The 18,110-nt window shown below is 47.9% G+C and overlaps 2 protein-coding genes across 5 annotated transcripts in view; one reads left to right on the top strand and one right to left on the bottom strand.

Annotated features, from left to right (window-relative positions):
* Positions 1–18,110, bottom strand: part of LOC121164484 (MRN complex-interacting protein-like) — an 813,414-nt gene that overhangs the window by 649,753 nt on the left and 145,551 nt on the right. The window lies entirely within an intron of this gene.
* Positions 12,496–18,110, top strand: part of LOC121164354 (calnexin) — a 30,862-nt gene continuing 25,247 nt past the window's right edge. For 2 of the 4 annotated variants that reach the window (XM_040992486.1, XM_040992498.1), the window contains exon 1: positions 12,496–12,632. The gene's annotated coding sequence lies outside the window, so the exon portion shown is untranslated. Of the gene's footprint in view, positions 12,633–13,874; positions 13,895–18,110 lie in introns of those variants that run through there. The other 2 variants (XM_040992501.1, XM_040992492.1) reach the window with 2 other exon arrangements.

The raw sequence follows: 18,110 nt of genomic DNA on the forward strand, positions 1-18,110 counted from the left end.
GCCAGCATCTGTCAGCTGATGCTGTGGCAAAGCCCAACCAACCCTCACTCCATCTGGCTTATGCATGTACCAGTAGGTACAGTCTGCCTAACCTGGCTTGTCCCTGATCTAGCTTACATGCAGGCCAACTGGTGTTGTAGCCCTGCCCGGCCTGGTCTGGTCTGCCCGCAATCCCAGCTCTCACGCTCACCAATGGGAACAGTGGCCCAGCAGGGGAGACCCCCATAGGTCCCCTACTGGGTTTGCCCACTCTCCCCCGGTTCTCATGTGTGCTGGTTAGGTGCTTCAGCCCAGTTTGACATGGCCTGTGTCATCCTGGCATTTGTCAGTGGGTACAGTAGCCTGCTCAGGCCTGGCCAGCCCCTGATTCCAGCTCACGCTGGTGGGAACTATAGCCTAGCCAGTTCATCCATCCCCCAGTCCTGTCCCTGATTTGAACTGACTGGTATTGTGGCCCGACCCAGCATGATTCACGCACCATCCTGGCTCAGTTTCCAGAAACAAACCTACCTGCTTACTGTTCAGAACTCTCTTCTCTTGTCCCTGGGACACTTGGGACTTCCTCCAGCCCTCTGAAGGTCATCCGATGGACCCTTACTCCGAGGCCAGGATTATGTTAAACCAGAACCCATTCTCTCTCTGTCCAAACTATGTGATATATGAATGTATATAATTGGAAATGTTTTCCAACTAACAGCTCTGTTGATGGTGTGATTTATTAAAAAAAAAAAAAAGAAAAAAATATATATATGCCCAGCACAAGAGTCTACTGGCTGTGTCCTTGCTTTGTATCCGCGAGATCCCATATGGGTGTTAGTTCATGTCCTGGCTGCTCCACTTCCCATCCAGCTCCCTGCTTTTGGCCTAGGAAAGCAGTCGAGGACGGCCCAAAGCCTTGGGACCCTGCACTTGCATGAGAGACCTGGAAGAAGCTTTGGATCAGCACAGCTCCAGCTATTGCAACCCTTTGGGGAATGAACCAACAGATGGAAGATCTTTCTGTCTCTTCTTTTCTCCACAAATCTGATCTGCCTTTCCAATAAAAATAAATGAATCTTAAAGAGAGAGAGGACTCATCCATTAGTTCACTCTCGGGTTAGCTGCAGTATACAGGGCTGGGTCAGGCTGAAGCCAGGATCTTCATCAGGACTCGCGAGTGTGTGCAGGGGCGTGAGGATTCAGGCCAACCACTGCTGCTGTGCCACACCACTAACAGGAATCTGTATCAGAAGCAGAGCAACCAGAACTCAGATCAGTACCCATGTAAGATGCCAGCAGGGTAGTTGCTAGCTTTGCTGGCCACACCATGATGCCAGCCCCACATTCTGCTTGTGATCCTGGCTACTGATTTTGGCTTTGCCCAACCTCGGCTGTAGAACAATCCTCTGCTGCTTTCCTCGGTCATAAACGGGGAGCTGAATTAAAAGATCAGCTGGGACACAAACCGGTGCCCAAATTGGATGCTGACACCACAGAGAGAGGCTTAATATGGTATACCACTATACCAGTCCCACAATGGATATATTTTATAGCAAGCAAATTGTGTCTCAATAAATTCTTAAAAAATAATATGCGAGGTAAACAGAAATTTCTACATGTGTAAAATTTCAAAAACGGTTATGGGAGTAGGTGTTAGGGCAATAGTTGCAACTCTACTTGTGATGTCTGTTTCCTTTATTGGAGGGGCTGGCTTCAAGTCCTAGCTCTGCTGCTAATTCCAGCATGCTCGTGCACGCCCCGGGAGACAGCAGGTTGATGGCTCCCCGCCATCCCCACAAAAGCTCCAAGTTGAATTCTTCTGGGCTCCTGACTTCAGCCTGGGCCATTGCCGGTATGTGGGGGAGTTAATCAGTGGTTGGAAGATCTCTATTTGTCTCTGTTCTTTAAAATAAATAAAGATGATTTAAAAACTTAAAATTTATGATGCAGGTTCCCCCAGGGAGCAATAGAAGTATATACTCATATCTGTCAATTTATATGTTGTAAATTGAGAAAAAAAAAAAAAAAGAAGGTGTCAGGCTCTGAAGAGAATCAATAAATACAAATCTTAATAGCCAAAATTTGGACCTAGCTCCTGTGTCCCCAGGTCAGGACCTGGGTTAGAATGATGTGATTGAATTGCTATTGTACCCGGATACATGAAGGAAACAATGTAGAACAATATTCTTATCCACTTTCCTGTAGCCCTTGAATCTTGTTAACTATGTAACGATTATCAAAACTAGAATAAAAAAAGGGGGGGGGGAGGGAAAGAATTGCCTTTGTACTCAGCAATGAGAAGAGACAGATCCCTGCTGCTCGCTGCCACATGGTTGAAGCTCTCCAAACAGGCTTATTGGAGCCAGACACAGGATGCTAGGCAGCAGTCCACCCCTTAGCCAAAGCACAGGGGAGAGGTTCCAAGATGCTCCTTCGGTGCCTGAAACCCCAGATAGTCCAAATCCTGTACACTGTTGCCATACATATGGTATACCTAGAAAAAAAGCTCAACTGTAATATCAGACCCAGTACGAGATTAATCAATAATAAAACAATAAAAAATAAAAACAGATTTAAAAATTACATTCCCATATTGTAATAAAAGTGGTTTAAAACATCATTTCTGGAATTTTCTGAGTTATACTTGTGGGCTCCAGTTGACTGAAAGAAGTTAACTGTGGGTGGGGTGGGGAGAGCTACTGAGTGCTGCAGAATTCCTTTCATATGAAGCTCCAGAAAAGACACATCTTGTCTAGGGACAGAAAGCAGAGATGGATGCTTGGGAATGGGTGTAAATGTTGTACAATGCTAACACTGAGCTTGGTTCTGGGTTTCCGGGGTAGGAACCCTTGCAATTTCCTCCTGAGTGGCAAGTCTGTCTTGTAACAGAATAAGCTGCTCTCCACCACACCTGGTCTTAAGCCAGTGCGATGATTATTGGTGGCCCCCAAATGGTTCCAGAACAGGGAACCATAGCAAGGGAGCCACCCCTGTGATCAGAGGTTTGGAACCTTCAAGGCCCCCTATTCCTGCCTCGTGGAGGAGTGATGACCTGGAGACAGTTAATCATCTTATAGTCCACAGTTCATAAATTGTGTCTAAATGGTTGAACCTTCATAGAGACATAAGGTCGGAATTTGGAGAGCTCCTACACCAAGTAAGAATTGTGGTACCAAGAGGGAGGCATACCCAGAAATTGCGAGGAAACCCCACTCACCCCACCACCACACCTACCCTGTAGCCGTGCCTCAGTTGTGTTGTCCTCATAAACTAGCAAGGATAAGGAAGGCATCTTTTTGAACCTAGTGAGTCTGTCTTGCAGATTACAGCATTGGAGGGGGAGCTAGCCATCTGCCTGACAGAAGTGTGGGAAGACTGGGCACCCTTTTGTAGCTGACTTCTGATATGAAACCAGGCTTGTGGGACCAAACCCTGGGTCACTGGAGTTGAGTGTCAAAATTGAATTCAGTGGATGGAAGTGGTATTAGAAAAATGGCCACCACAGTACACATATGGAGCTGAGGAGAGAGAACCTCAAAGAAACAATCTGGGGAATGGAGGTGTTCCGTATTTTTGCCATGAGAGTAATGAGCGCTATGGTTTGGATGCCACATGTCCTACAAAGGTGCCTGTGCTGCTAGAATCTTGATCCCCAGTGTGGTGTTGCTGGGAGGTGGCAGGACCTGATGGGAAGTCCTCAGATCTTTAGGCTCCCGGCCTCTGAAGGGATCAAAGTAGTTCTCAGGAGTCCTGAGTTGGTTCTCCCCGACAGCAAGCCCAGCTGTGAGGCTCTCTGGCTCCCATCTGCTGATGGAACCCACACAAGCTTCCCACCATGGTGCCCTGTGTTGTTGGGCCTTTACCTGATGGTCACTGATGGGACTACCCAACTGTGATCTTTCCATCTCCAAAACTGTGAGAAAAATATATTTTTTATTCTTCTTATTCTTCTTCTTATTATTATAAAAGTATATAGCCCAAGGTATTTAATTATCCTACACATGATATATGCATATAGTTTTAAACGATGGAACTGAACTTTTAAAAAATTTTATTTTTGATGTTGTTTATATAATTAACAAGGATACATACCCATGAGAACCACTGATTAGGATGGGGAGGGTCAAGGGATGGGGGAAGGTGGGTGGAACAATTACTTCCAATTGTTCTTTTCTTCCCTTTTCTCCTATATCTGGGTGGTAAACGTGGAGGGGAGGGAGTGTGAGGGGGCCACCCCTAGCTGCCAGAGGACATCAATACTCAGGTAAGGGGGTTGTCCACTTGATGTCATCTTGGAAACCCCGATGTGGAGAAGAACGTTCTGAAGTCATTCCTTGAGTAGTTTTAATACTTCTGAGGTGCTGTAGGTCTTGTTGCTCCAAGATTGAGAAAATCCTTTCAAGGTCATTGGTTGACAATCTACCCCAATGCATGCACTCACAGACACTTACTGCCAAAGCTCAGCCAGCAGAGTTGTCCAACCTGTTCTGTTTTCTGTCTTCTACTGTGGCACTCAATGTCCTCTGCAAGCTCAAATGAGCTGGCCATTACTTCCCACTTACGCACCTGAGCATGCTGTCCACTGCACAAGAATCAGCAATTAAGGAAGCCCAGTCCTGACACATGCATTCCAAGGTCAGACCACAAATCTTATGATCCTCCCTGTGGCCAAAGTTGAGTCCAATGGTCTAGCTTGGGAGTCCCCAAGAAACTTCACCTGGGATGAACCCAGATCTGACTCTTGTATGTGCCGGCCAGTACAGGGTCCAGTTCAGTCTGTCACCCACATCAGACTCTGCATATACCAGTGATTATAGTTGCCTGCTCAGTTCCATCTCCAGCCTCATTTTCTATGCAATCTGATAGGTGTTAGGAGCCCAATTTAACCCAGCCTGCCACAGCTCTGGCCTTTAAGCACACCAGCTGGAACTTCAGCCTAGTTGAGGCTACCCACTATGAGCCCCTCCAGCCCCAATTCCTGCATGTACCAATCCATGCCTCAGCCCAGTCTGCCCCCATTCCCAGCTCTTGTGCTCCTCAGTGATAACCACAGCCCAGTAGTTTAGCACCCTTAACTTTCCAGTCAGGCCCACTCCCAGCCTCAGATCTTGAGTGTGCCAGTGATTTCTCTGACCTAGGCAGGCATGGCCTACCCTGCTTCTTGGCCCTTGCCCTCAATACTGCAATCTAGCCCTGCCCTGGCTGTCATGCAAACTGGTGGTATGATAGCCTAGCCTGGCATGGCCCACATTCCCTCCTGGTTTCTGAGCATGTTAGTGTACTACAGTTTGGCCCTGCCTAGTCCTGCCTGGTCCATCCCAAGAGCCAGCCCATATACCTGCAGAGAAGCGGAAAAACCTTGTCCACCCTGGCCTATACTCAGCTCTGACTCACTTGCCTGCCAGCAGAAACTACAGCCCACTGGGTGAGTTCCCCAAGTTCCCCACCAAGCTTATCCTCACGTCCAGTCTCACACATATCAGCAGGTGCTAGGCCCATACCGGGTATAACCTGCCCTCTCAATCTCAGCCTTTGTGTGTGTTAGTGGATGTTGTAGCCTGACCTGCCCCACACCCAATTCTTGTGTATTCCTGTGGGTGCTATAGCCTGGACCAGCCTGGCTGCTCCCAAACCCAGTACACATTAGTTTTGTTGTTTTCTATGGTCACGGCTAGCTTAGCCTGTCACCATCCCAGCTCTCAAGCAAACCGGCAGGTATTGCAATTCTATAGAAGTGAGCTCACAAATTCCCCACAGAATCTGCCCCCAGACCCAGTTCTCCCAGTTAGTGTCTTAGCCCATCCTAACATGGTCCATCCCTGCCCTGACACTCATTGGCAGTTCTGTGGTCTAACCTTGCCAGGCAGGTTTCCCAGCCCTAGCTTTTGTGTGCATCAGTGGGTGGTGGTCAGTGCCAACCAGTCCAGCTTGGTTCTCCCATGCAGGTGGATGAACTGATCTGATCCAGAAAGTTCCTCCAATTTCCCTCCTCCAAACTACTTGGTTTAAGCCCCTCATTTCCCTGCAAGTGCAATGGTCTGGTTGGTGGAAGGCCCCCAGAAATCACTCCTCACCTGTAACAACCTCCCTCAGGGGTTCCCTCTCTTACTTCCCTGAGCAATCTGCAGGCCTGGTGCACTAGCATGCTGGCCTAAAGTTGACATTTTCAAATGTGGCGTTGGAGTGGGCTTATGGCTCAGTGGTTGGGACATAGCTTGGATGCCTGCAATCAGAGTTGGGTTTGAGGCCATACTCTTCCTCTTCTGAGCCACCTTCCTGCTAATGTTTCCTCTGGGAGCCAGCAGATGATGGCTGAAGTATTCAGGTCCCTGGTGCACACAAACGAGACCTGGCTCCTGGCTTCAGCCTGGTCCAGCTCTAGCTATTATGGGCATTTGGGGGAGCAAAGCAACAAATGAAAGCAGCAAATGAAAGATCTCTTTATTTCAAAGTCAGAACCAGAGAAAGAGTATCCATCTGCTTATGTACCCTCCACAGGACCCCACAATGGCTTTGGCTGGGCCATTCCAAAGCCAGGACTCAGGAGTTTCTTTCAGGTTTCCCTCATGGGTGCAGGAGCCCAAATATTGGGCCAGCTTCCACTGCTTTTTCTAGGCCATCAGCAGGGACTTGGATACAAAGTGGAGCATTCTGGACATCAAGTGGTACCCATATGGGATGCTATGTTATAGGCATAACTTTACCTGCTATACTATAATTCCATCCCCCCCAATTTTTTTTTTAATTTGAAATGTGGCATTGAGGGTTTGAGCAAATAGTCAATTCAAGTCCAGAATAAGAGACTGAAGAGCAGTACAAGGGAAGAAGCCATCCAAAGGAGTAGGAGGACAGGGCTGTTAGGAGACCTTGGCTGAGAACTACTGCATTTGAATGTAGACTCCACAGATGGAGAGTTCTAGGGTACATGAATCCTATAGAAAATTCCAGTCAGTCCTGGACTTGACAGAGCGGTCAGCATGCAAAGGACAGTGGGCAAGCATATTAATCCATATAAACTAGTGAGTGGAAGTGGAAGGAGGGAGGGTGGAGCAGGTGGCAGGTGGCTGTGAGAGTCAGGAAGAGCAGCAGTCCCCCATTCCCTACAGCTTAAGGGGAGACAGATTCCTGCTGCCCTTCTGGGATTCTCAGACACCTCAGGGCATTTTCCCGGAGTTGATTTCAGCCCATTTCTGTTTCTTATCAAGGACAGCGCCCTAGGGTAAAAGTTCTGAAACTTTTAGGTAAGAGCATATCCTAATGCACAAGGATTTCTTACAAACCAAAATGAAAAAGACAAATTTCTGTAATGGAAAAATGGACAGGAACACAGACGATTCACAAAGGAGGAAACGTGGGTAATAAACCTGAAAAAATGTTTGACTTCACAGTAATGAGATTTCATTGGATGTAATCATATACTCTCTCATCACCATCAATCTGACCAGGCCAGGTTAGTGGGAGTGTAGAGAAGTGACCGTTGTTGGCTGTGGGGTCTCCCCACAGATTCCTCTAGTACCCCATTGCCGAAAGGGGTGAGCCTGCTGCCCGCCACCCAGCCTCCCTGAACACGAGAGACAAAGAGAGGGACAGGGGTTCTGTCCAGAAGTTCCGGTTTATTTGGGAAGTACAGATCCTTTTATTTTATTTATTTTTTTAAAGATTGTTTTATTTTTATTGGAAAGGCAGATGTATAGAGAGGAGGAGAGACAGAGGGGAAAATCTTCTGTCCGATTGTTCATTCCCCGAACAGCCACAATGGCAGGTGCTGTGCCGATTCAAAACCAGGAACCAGGAACTTATTTCTGGGTCTCCCACATGGGTACAGGGTTCCAATGCTCTGGGCCGTCCTCCACTGCTTTCCCAGGCCACAAGCAGGGAGCTGGAAGGGAAGTGGGGCTGCCAGGACTAGAGCCGGTGCCCATATGGTGTTCCGGTGCGTTCAAGGTAAGGACCTTAACAGCTACACTGGCCTGGGGGAGGTGGCTGGAAGACCTAGGTTAACCTGAATAAACCACCTTTATGCCTTAGCACCGACTTCAGACTCGATGATTTTCTGGGGATATCAAAATCTGGCACAACAATGAGTGTTTAGCCTAGTGGTTAAGATGGCCATAGCTCACACGGGCGTGCTTCAACTCAGCTCCTGACTCCAGCTTCCAGCCCGGGTGGCAATGGTGTAAGTATTTGAGTTCCTAACATTCAGGTGGCAGGCCTAGGTTACTGAGATCCTGGCTTCTGCCCTGGGCCCAACCCCAGCTATTGTTTGTAAGAGTTCTCTCTGTGTGTCTCGAGAGAAAAAAAAAAAAAAAAAAAAAGAGAAGCCTAAGCACAAATGTTGGATTTATTGATTTCTTTAAAGTCATACATGTAGGTTACAAATGTCCCCCCATGCTCCCAGTCTTAGGCCCCTCACCCCAGGCTTCAGCTGCCTTTAGCAGTTTGTGCATCTTTCCAGTAAGCTTGCTTGTCTGAGCTCCTATTTATGGGAAACATGTCTGTCTTTAGTGTGAAAGGAAGCCTGCTTTATTCAGCACTTTTGCGCGTATTACCTGTTTGCCAGTCTGTGTTCAGCTCATGCTGCTCATTTGATCCTAGTCAAAAGGCTGAGACACGATCACCTCATGCACAACGCAGAACCACGTTATGGAAGCCTGAATTTCATTTTGTGTGTGTGTGTGTGTGTGTGTGTGTGTGTGTGTGTGTGTGTGTGTGTGTTTTAAGATTTTTTTTTATTGGAAAGGCGGATATACAGAGAGAAGGAGACACAGAGAGACAAAAAGATCTTCCGTCCAGTCCCTAAGTGGCCACAATGGCCGGAGCTGAGCCAATCTGAAGCCAGGAGCCAAGAGTTTCCTCAGGGTCTGCCACCCTCCGGGTACCAAGCCCCAAGGCTTTGGATGGGAATTAGAGCATCCAGGACACAAATTGGCACCCATATGGGATCCCAGAGCGTGCTAGGCAAGAGCTTTAGCCACTAGGCTACCACACCAGGCCTGGAAGACTTGTTTTTATTTCAGCAGTTTTCTATGATGGAAGATAAACTTGTAGCTGGCACTGTGATATTGCTATAAACAGTAGCTGCAATGCACATCACTGTATATTGTACACATAAGCATAGTGTATATAGTGGATGTATTCTAATGACCTGTTGATTATCAGTAGGGAAGAAAGACAGAGAGGGATCAGTGCTGTGGTGTAAGTGGGTAAAACTTCCATCTATGACTGCAGCATCCTATTTATGTCCTGGTCGTTCCACTTCTGACCCAGCAAAGGCCTGGGAAAGAACAGCAGAAGATGCCCCGAGGGCTTGGCCCCTCCTGGTCAAGGGGGAGATCCAGCAGAAGCTGCTGGCTCCTGGCTCTAGCCTGGCCTAGTGCTGGCTCTCGTAGGCATCTGGACAGTGAACCAGTGGGTGGATGGTCTCTCTCTCCCTCTGTAAAAATGATTTTCAAACAAATAAAAAAAAATACATGTGAATTATACACAGAACTTTTGTATTATAGAGATAGTATTCATTCCCGGGGTGGAAATTGCTGCATTAAAGAATATGCACATGAATATAAATCATGTATTTGGAAAACCATCTTGCAGATTATATCATAAATCAAAATATATTTAACTGCATCTCCTACTTCTACATCTAAATCTAGAAAATGACAATTTCTGTCAATAAAACAACTGAATACCTCAAATTACCTTTTAGGTAGCTCAGGAAAAACCTTACTCCTCAAGGCTCTGTTCTGTTTTCTCCTCTGAGGAACATTATATACTTAAGCCCCCAAATTCCTGTCACACCCCTGTTCCAGCTTGGGCCCAGGCCCAGAACTCCTTGCCTGGGGGCTTCTGGCTTCACCTCCAGCCTCCCAGCCTCAGCTCAGTGCTGGTTTGGAATTTTCTTTGCCTAGCTGCCTCACTCTAATGGGCTATTCTTTGTAACATCAATACTTTCTGGATTTATTTCTATATAATCTGGCCTTCCTTAAACCTGTTCTTTTTATCAGCCTCAAGAGATGGCTTTCCAGCTGGCCTCAAAATCTGACAGTCTTCCTTTCAGAGTTCCCTGGAATCATATTTTCTTAAACATCTAAATCAAGATGCAGATCTAAAATCTCTCTGGCTAGGGTCTCCAGAGCTGTTCTGAACTCAACTCTGAACTGCCCTCCCGCCATTCACGCCACCCACATCCTGAGACACAGTCCCCAAGCATGCAATACCCATTTTCTTGCCTGTGTGTGCCTCTTCCTCCCCTCCCATCTAAAGAGGCTGTCCTCCATTAGGCATGGCAGCGTGGCCTAGCAGCTAAAGTCTTTGCCTTGCATGCACCAGGATCCCATATGGGCACCAGTTCTAATCCCGGCAGCTCCACTTCCCATCCAGCTCCCTGCTTGTGGCCCGAGAAAGCAGTGGAAGATGGCCCAAAGCCTTGGGACCTTGCACCCATGTGGGAGACCCAGAAGTTTCTGGATCCTGGCTTTGGATCGGCATAGCATCGGCTGTTGCGCTCACTTGGGGAGTGAATCACCGGACGGATGATCTTCCTCTCTGTCTCTCCTCCTCCCCATATATCTGACTTTCCAATAAATAAATAAATTTTAAAGAAAAAAAAGAGGCTGTCCTCCAGCTGTCCATCTATACAAAACTAGCATACCAGGCTGGTCCAGCCCAAATCTAGCTCCTTTCCTTGACCAACCTAGAGGAGAGCAATTTTTCCCTTCAGGACCCCATCAGTTCTCTCCTGTACCTTCCTCCTTTGCTGGAATGTGTCCTGCTCACAAACAAAAAGTACTTCAAAGGGTTCACTGAGACATGGAATTAGAAGATCAATTTAGGGGACAGGTGTTGGACTTATCTGTGAGTTGTCTGCCTCTCACAGGGAGTGCTTGAGTTTTGAGTCCTGGCTCTGCTCCGGATTCCAGCTTCCTGCTAATGTACACCTGTAAACAGCTCATGGGTGGGGCCCTGCAACCCACAGAGAAGACAACCAGGCTGGATTGGCCATAGTGAGCATCTGGGACGTGAACATGTGCCTTCTGTTGCTAACAGGTGGAAAAAAAGAGTATTTACCATTCTCTGGTGCACTCGCCCAATGGCCAACTGGCTGGGACAGGCAGAAGCCAGGTGCTTCTTCTCAGTCTCCCAGGCAGGTGCAGGAGCCCAAGCAGTTGCACCAACCTCTGCTGCTTTCCTAGGCCCATTAGCAGGGAGCTGGATGGGAAATGGAATAGCTGGGACTGAAACCAGGCCTCCATACGCGGTGGCGGTGGCGTTGCTTTGCAGGTGGGGGTTGGGAAAGGGGGGGCTTACCCCACTGAGGCCAACAGTACTGATCCCCCTCAATTACATTTGTTTTTTAAACTTTATTTCTATTGGAACATTTTTCTGAACTCACACATGGTTTTTTCCTAAGCACGTCCGTGAAATTTCTCAGGATCCCTCATAGTTAGCCATAACTACATTTTAAGCACCTTGCTTGGAACATGTGGCATTCAGAATGTTAATCTGCTTTGATTACATCCACTTCCCCAGGTAATCAGGCAAGCAGAATTTTTACACAAATGTGGGTGCTGGGATTTGCAAGAGACTAAGCTCACACAACCAAACCCAGATCACAACCTGTGTCTTCCCCTTCCAGGGAATAAAGCCATTATTTATAGGCGACACGCCTGCTGGTTGTAGTTTCTTAATACTCTAGGATCCAGAGTACTGCAGGCCTTGCAAAGGTCGAGGAAAAATCCAGGGCCACTTCCATTTCCTGAGCGGGTTACAAAAGATGGTGGCGTCTTTCACAACCTTTGCCTGGGCGCCATCCTTTTCTCTCAACCCTCTTCCTCTGCGTCTTCAACCTCGCCTTTGAAAACAACACGCAAGGCAAGGCCAGATAAACCTCGTGCCGCGCTACTCGGGCTGTGTATCGCGGTGAGGCGCCTGGGCGCACAGCGATGACTGTGCAGGAACCGAGGGGCCAGCTCGCACCGCGCAATGCGGACCACTCCGGGACGGGCGAGGAGGGCGCACCGGGGCCCGTCAGGGTCCGTTCGCGCTGCATCGGCACTGGCCCTTCCGGATGACCCACCCGGCCTCCTGCCCCTTTCTGGCCCCGTCACAGAAGGGCACGAGAAGCCCGTGCCGCCTCCCAGCTCCGAAGACCGCACACACTCGCACAGCAGCCTCAGGCCGGACAGACCAGGCGGCCAGCCCGCCCACTGAGCCACCACGGCAACGCGACGCGGGAAGGCCGGGCCTGACCATCCCGCCCACGACGCGCGCGCGCGCCTGGGGCTTCCAGGCGCAGCCCGCCCTCACGTCCTGTGGCCAACCAACGGCCACTTCCTGCCTCCTTCTAGACCAATCCCCGCAGTCCACGAAGAATAGCCCTAGGGGGCGTATGGGAAGGTGCCTGAAGTGACGGCCACATCGACCAACCGGATCTCGGAGCCTGTGCGGTGGGGCGGGGCTTGGCGCTCGTCGCAGCTATTCAACAGCGAGGGGCGGGCGCTGGGCCGGGCTTCGCGCGGTGGGGTCGCTCGCGCGGCCGCGGTGGCCGAGGCCTCTGGGTTCTGCGGCACGTGACGGTCGGCTCTCCTCTGCCGCCGTCTCTCCTGCAGCGCGGGGCCGGGCGTGTGGGTGGAAGGCGTCGGCATCACTGGCCGGAGGTGAGAGGGAAGGCCTGTCTCCGGTCCTCGCGGCCTGTGAAGATCTTGGGGGCTTGAGGAAGGGACCGCCGCGGCCGAAGGGTCGGGTGTGGCAGGGGGCCCAGGGGTCGGGCTGGCTCTGCAGGGCCCAGGCCCTGGGCGGCCGCGAGGGGCGAGGCCCTGCTGGAGTTGGCGGAGCCTGGCCGAAAGCCTCGCCGCCGGGGGTCGGGAGGCGTGGCAGGTGCCCTGGGGGGCCTTGGTTGACCTCCGGGGAAGCGAGCTCAGTCCTGCGGCTTTGCTTCTAGGGCTTTCTGTCTGGGCGGTCTCTAGGTGGGCTTGAGTCGTGGGTCGAGGTCTGGAGTGAGGTTGGGCCTAGTAGTCGTGCGGGAACGGGGAACTAGTGGACCGAAGAGTGAATAAATGGGAACTATCGGCACAGGTTCAGTGTTTGAAAAATGAGAGCCGAGAGGCAACCCTGGACTAGGAGCACCCTGCAGAGTGCGGAGAATGTACCAGAACAAGCAGTGGTGATGGGGGAAAAAAAGTTGCAGCCGTGTGCACTGGAGCCACCTTACTGTGGTGTGGGGAGTAAACCAGGGCTGTGCAGGACGTCGCAAAGTTGGAGAACCATAGGAGGAAGCTCTTTTTTTTTTTTTTCTTTTTTTTTTTTCTTCTTTCAATATGAGCTAGAGGCCTAGAGAGGTTTGAAATGACTGGCCCAAGGTCATGCCTTCGTGTTAATCACCGCGTTGGGATTATGATTGAGGGCTAGGCACCTTTGGTGTTAGTGGTTCAGACCAAGGCCTGTGAACTTCGAGTGCTATTTCTTATCCTTTGTGCCCGGTCCCTAGGATAGGTGTAAATGAGACAGGAAATGCATGGTAATTGCCCCATAAAATAGGGTGAATGCCTCGGCCCACCACCCTGGCATTGTGGTCTTTGGAGGTGACTTAAGGCTTTTTTTCCCGAGGACATGCTGTGTGCATTTTGTGGTGATGAAATTGAAGTCGGTGGATTTGCTATTTGGTATGAGACAGTAATGGTTGAGGGAAGTTAAGCAGAGTGAATATTGAAGGCCTGGGGGCAAAGGTGAATCCTGGTTAAGTTTCTTTTTCAAATTTAGGATATTTGGAAAGCTTTGCTTAATAAAATTTTGCTTTAGGGTTAAGAATTGTCTGTCTCTCCAGCAGAGTGGAAGGGCCGCAGGAGTGTGCCTTCAGTGTAGTGAAGGCTCCAGAAGCAAGAGCCCTACCTGTGCGGGAGTTTTCCCTTGCAACAACCAGGTAACTGGATCGTGACAAGGCCTTGGGAACTGCACTGGAGTGAATGTCCCCAACTAAAATTTTCCATCCTATCTGGAAGTGGGTGTCAGCATCCACCCACCTTACTATCTTAACTGGGCAGTTCCATGATTGCATTATCTTCCAGGGGCCCCAGGAGCAAACAGTTGTTACAGTTTGGGCCGTCGTTATTGCATCCTTTTAGTTAGCAGAGTTCCTTTTGCCTTGGTGAGATAGCTGGAAGCGGCAGTTGGTGAGCATACATATAGGCTCATAAACCGGAGTTCTTGGCCTAGTGTGGTAACCAACTTCTGAACCTCTGTGGTTTTCACATCTTGAAAATGGGTCTAAGAGTCTCCTTCATGCCTCATCTTTAGCAGACAATCGGGAAGTGCAAATGATTTGCCGGGATGTGAAGGTAGCTTTGCAGTATAATGAACTAGTTCACGTTAGCTCCTAAGAAACAATAAAAAGGCCCATAATTGTAATCTACATAGCTTACTGTAAAACTAAGCCAACAAATGGATTTTTAAAGCTTAACTGTGAACTGTAAAAATTAAGGATTTTGTTTCCCAACAAATTCTGAGAATCCCCAGCGTGTTTTGAGTACTCATATCTTCAGCCTCCTTGGTTTACAGAAAAAATAAAATGCAGTGGGGAAATCAATTATAATGTTCCTGCGGTGGAAATTGAAATGATAAGTGTAAATAAAGCAGTATAGATCCAGATGTAATTTTAAATGGGTGATCGTTTACAGTATAGGTCCCTGGAATTCTGTGTCTCCTTCATCCCCTTTAAGTGCTTGTCTTTTGGTAAGATGGACAAACATGCTAATGAAGTGAAAAGGTACAAAAAGTAGTGGTAAAATGATTTACCTATGGCTAGAATCAGCCTCCTTCCTTTCCAGTATAAGGCTTAAATTATGTGAAAATTCAGTTTTGGAACAATTATAATTTAACAAAAGTTATTTTAATATCTAGTAACAGCAGAAATCACTGCTGATATTGCATGTGTGTCATAAAATAGACCCTATCAATCTGTTCATGTGCATTCTGTTTGTTCAGCAATCCAAAGAGGATGTTGTTATCGCTGAAGAAATGCAGCAGAAATTGGGCATTTGCCCTGGATGGCAGGTCATTAACTTGTGCCTGCACTCCTGTCTGGCTGTGACCTTGTGAAATGGGGAAGGTAGGACCCCCTGAGGTCCTTACCAGTGAGGGTCTCAGGGTTGTGAGATATCGCTAACTCTTTAATGTTAACATGAAACTTAACTCCTATTTTCTTTAAGGATTTTTTTTTTTTTGAGAAGGGGGGGCAGGGAGCTTAAAATAGCTTAAAATTTTAGCTTACATGAAAAGACTGCCTTTTGAAATGCTTTGCCTTTTTTTCTCTTTTTCTTTTTTTTTTAAAGATTTATTTTTATTATTTTTGTATTGGAAAGGCGGATATACAGAGAGGAGAGACAGAGAGGAAGATCTTCCGGCCCATGATTCACTCCCCAAGTGAGCGCAACAGCTGATCTGAAGCCAGGAGCCTCTTCCGGGTCTCCCACGCAGGTGCAGGGTCCCAAAGCTTTGGGCTGTCCTCGACTGCTCTCCCGGGCCACAGGCAGGGAGCTGGAAGGGAAGCGGGGCTGCCGGGATAGAACCGGTGCCCATATGGTATCCCGGGCGTGCAAGGCGAGGACCTTTAACCACTTGCGCCACCGCACCGGGCCTTCTCTTTTTCTTTTTTAAAAGATTTATTTGAAAGGCAGAGAGAGAAGATGACACACACACACCCTCTGTCTGCTGGTTCAAGACTGGGCTAGGTGGCAGTTGGAGTGTCACTCAGGTCTCCCACGTGGATAAAAGGGTTCTGCTGCTTCCCTGGGCACAGTAGCCAGCAGCTGGGTTGGAAGTGAAGCAGCTAAAACTCCCAACTGGCCCCTGTGTGGGGTACTGGTGTCGCAGGTGGTAGCTTGGCAGGCTGTGCCACTGTGCTAACCTTGTTTGTTTGCATTTTAAAAAAGATATTTATTTAAAAGGCAAAGTGATAGGTCTGTCTGCTGGTTCACTTTTCAGATGGCTGTAGCAGGCAGGACAGGGCTGGACTGGAGCCAGGAACTCCTTTCAGGTGTCTTGTTGGGTGACCTGCCTGCCTTCCCAACACTTAAGAGGCTAGATGGGAAGCAGAAGAGCGGGAAGTAGAGTTGGCACTCCATGCTGTGGAGGTTTAATCTATTGTAATACAATACCAACTACATTGCCTATTTTTAAAACCCAAGCAAGAACATTATTTAATGTTCCTCTGTGTATCTTCTTGTAGGTTAGAGGAATTTTAAGAGTTGGATCTCTTTTTAAGAGAATCTCATAAGGAAATGTGTAGAACTGGGCCTGGCATGGTAGCCTAGTGGCTAAATGCTTGCCTTGCATGTGCCAGGATCCCATATTGGTGCCAGTTCGTGCCCAGCTGCTCCACTTCCCATCCAGCTCCTTGCCTGTGGCTTGGAAAAGCAATCGAGGACAGCCTACATGGGAGACCCAAAAGAAGCTACTGGCTCCTGGCTTTGGATCAGCTCAGGTGTGGTCATTGCAGTGACTTGGGGAGTGAACCAGCTGTCTTTCCTTCTGTGTAAAATCTACCTTTCCAGTAACAATAAATCTTTAAAAGCATAGAACCAGGTGACATTATTGGTGAATTCTACTAAGTAGCATCCCCAGAAATTTTTTTAAAAGACTTACTTATTTTTATTGGAAAGGCAGAGAGGAAGATATCCTTCTGCCGAGCCAGTGCTGAGCTGATGTGAAGCCCAGGACTTCTTCTGGGTCTCCCATACGGTTGCAGCGTCCCAAGACTTTGGGTTGTCCTTGACTGCTTTCCCAGCTCACAAGCTGGATGGTAGTGGGGCTGCCGGAACACGAACCAGCACCCATATGGGATCCTAGCATGTGCCAAGGTGAGGATTTTAATCAGTAGCCTACCACACCAGGCCCCCCTAGTCTTTTTTAAGGAGCTTCTTGTGAATCTGAAGGGCAGGAATCAGTCTTCCATCCACTGCTTCACTCCCCAAGTGGCAGCAACTGCCAAGCAAAGGCCAGGAGTGGTCTTCCCTGCTTGCCCAAGTGTATTACCAGGGGACTGTCAAACCAGACCTAGCATGGCTAGTTGATAACTTGATCCACTGTACCATGTTAGAGCTCCTTAAGTTCTTGAAAAACTGTGGGCTGGGGGCACTTAACTCATTCTATGAGACCAATACTATGTAGTGTTGCTCTGATACCATAACACAATTTCATAAGGAAACTGTAGGCAGAAATCTTCAATAAAATCCTAGCAAACTGAATTCAGCAACATATTTCATGGTTCCTTTTTTTCTGAAGATTTATTTGTTTGAAAGGCAGAGTAACAAGCAGAGATAGAGAGACCCATTTGTTGGTTTATTCCCCAAGTGGCTACAAGGGTAGGTCTGGCCCAGGTTGAAACTGGGAGCCAAGAGCTTCATCTTTGGTCTCCAACCTCTGTGACAAGGGCCTAAGCACTTTGGCTATTTTCAGCTGCTTTTCCAATCACATTAGTAGGGAGCTGATCCAGCAGAGTTATACAACGTGACCAACTGGGATTTATTCCAGGAATGCAAGGTTGGTTCAGCTATGTAACAATGGATGTAATACACTGTGTTAATAAAGGACAGTCACCACATGATCAGAGCCAGAGAAAAGATCCTTTCATGAAGAACACTCCACATACCAGCATGACTCAAGCAAGTTGTCTCTTGGAAAAATAAAATACACTAACATAGACAAACTTGAAAATAGTTTCAACTTCTTAGAGACTTTTTTTTTTTTCTGAGTAGACCCATGTGGGATAAAGTTTCCTGAAGTTACAGGGTTGTCCATTCCTAAAGTTTATCTAAGTAGTTACCTGAATGTTTGCTGAACATAATTGTGATAATATAATAAATTCTAAAAAGTTTAAATTTGGGGAATTCCTACAGAAAAGTATATGGTAGGGCAGAAAAAAGTAAACATAAAAATTTTCCTATCAGTGCTATGATTTATAAATACACTATTGAAAGGAAAAAACCATATGTAACTAGAGGGAATCATGTTTTCCTCTGCAAACTTATTCACAAATATTAGACCTTTTATGGTCAGGTAAGAATATAAGTTGTTTTGAAGGACAAAATATTTGTTTATGCTTGAGAAATGATGGACTTCATATTTTCTTATGTTAATAG

Source organism: Ochotona curzoniae, unplaced genomic scaffold (genome assembly GCF_017591425.1).
Source record: "Ochotona curzoniae isolate NIBS_2020 unplaced genomic scaffold, NIBS_Ocur_1.0 contig_1031, whole genome shotgun sequence".
NCBI classification, from domain to species: Eukaryota; Metazoa; Chordata; class Mammalia; order Lagomorpha; family Ochotonidae; genus Ochotona; species Ochotona curzoniae.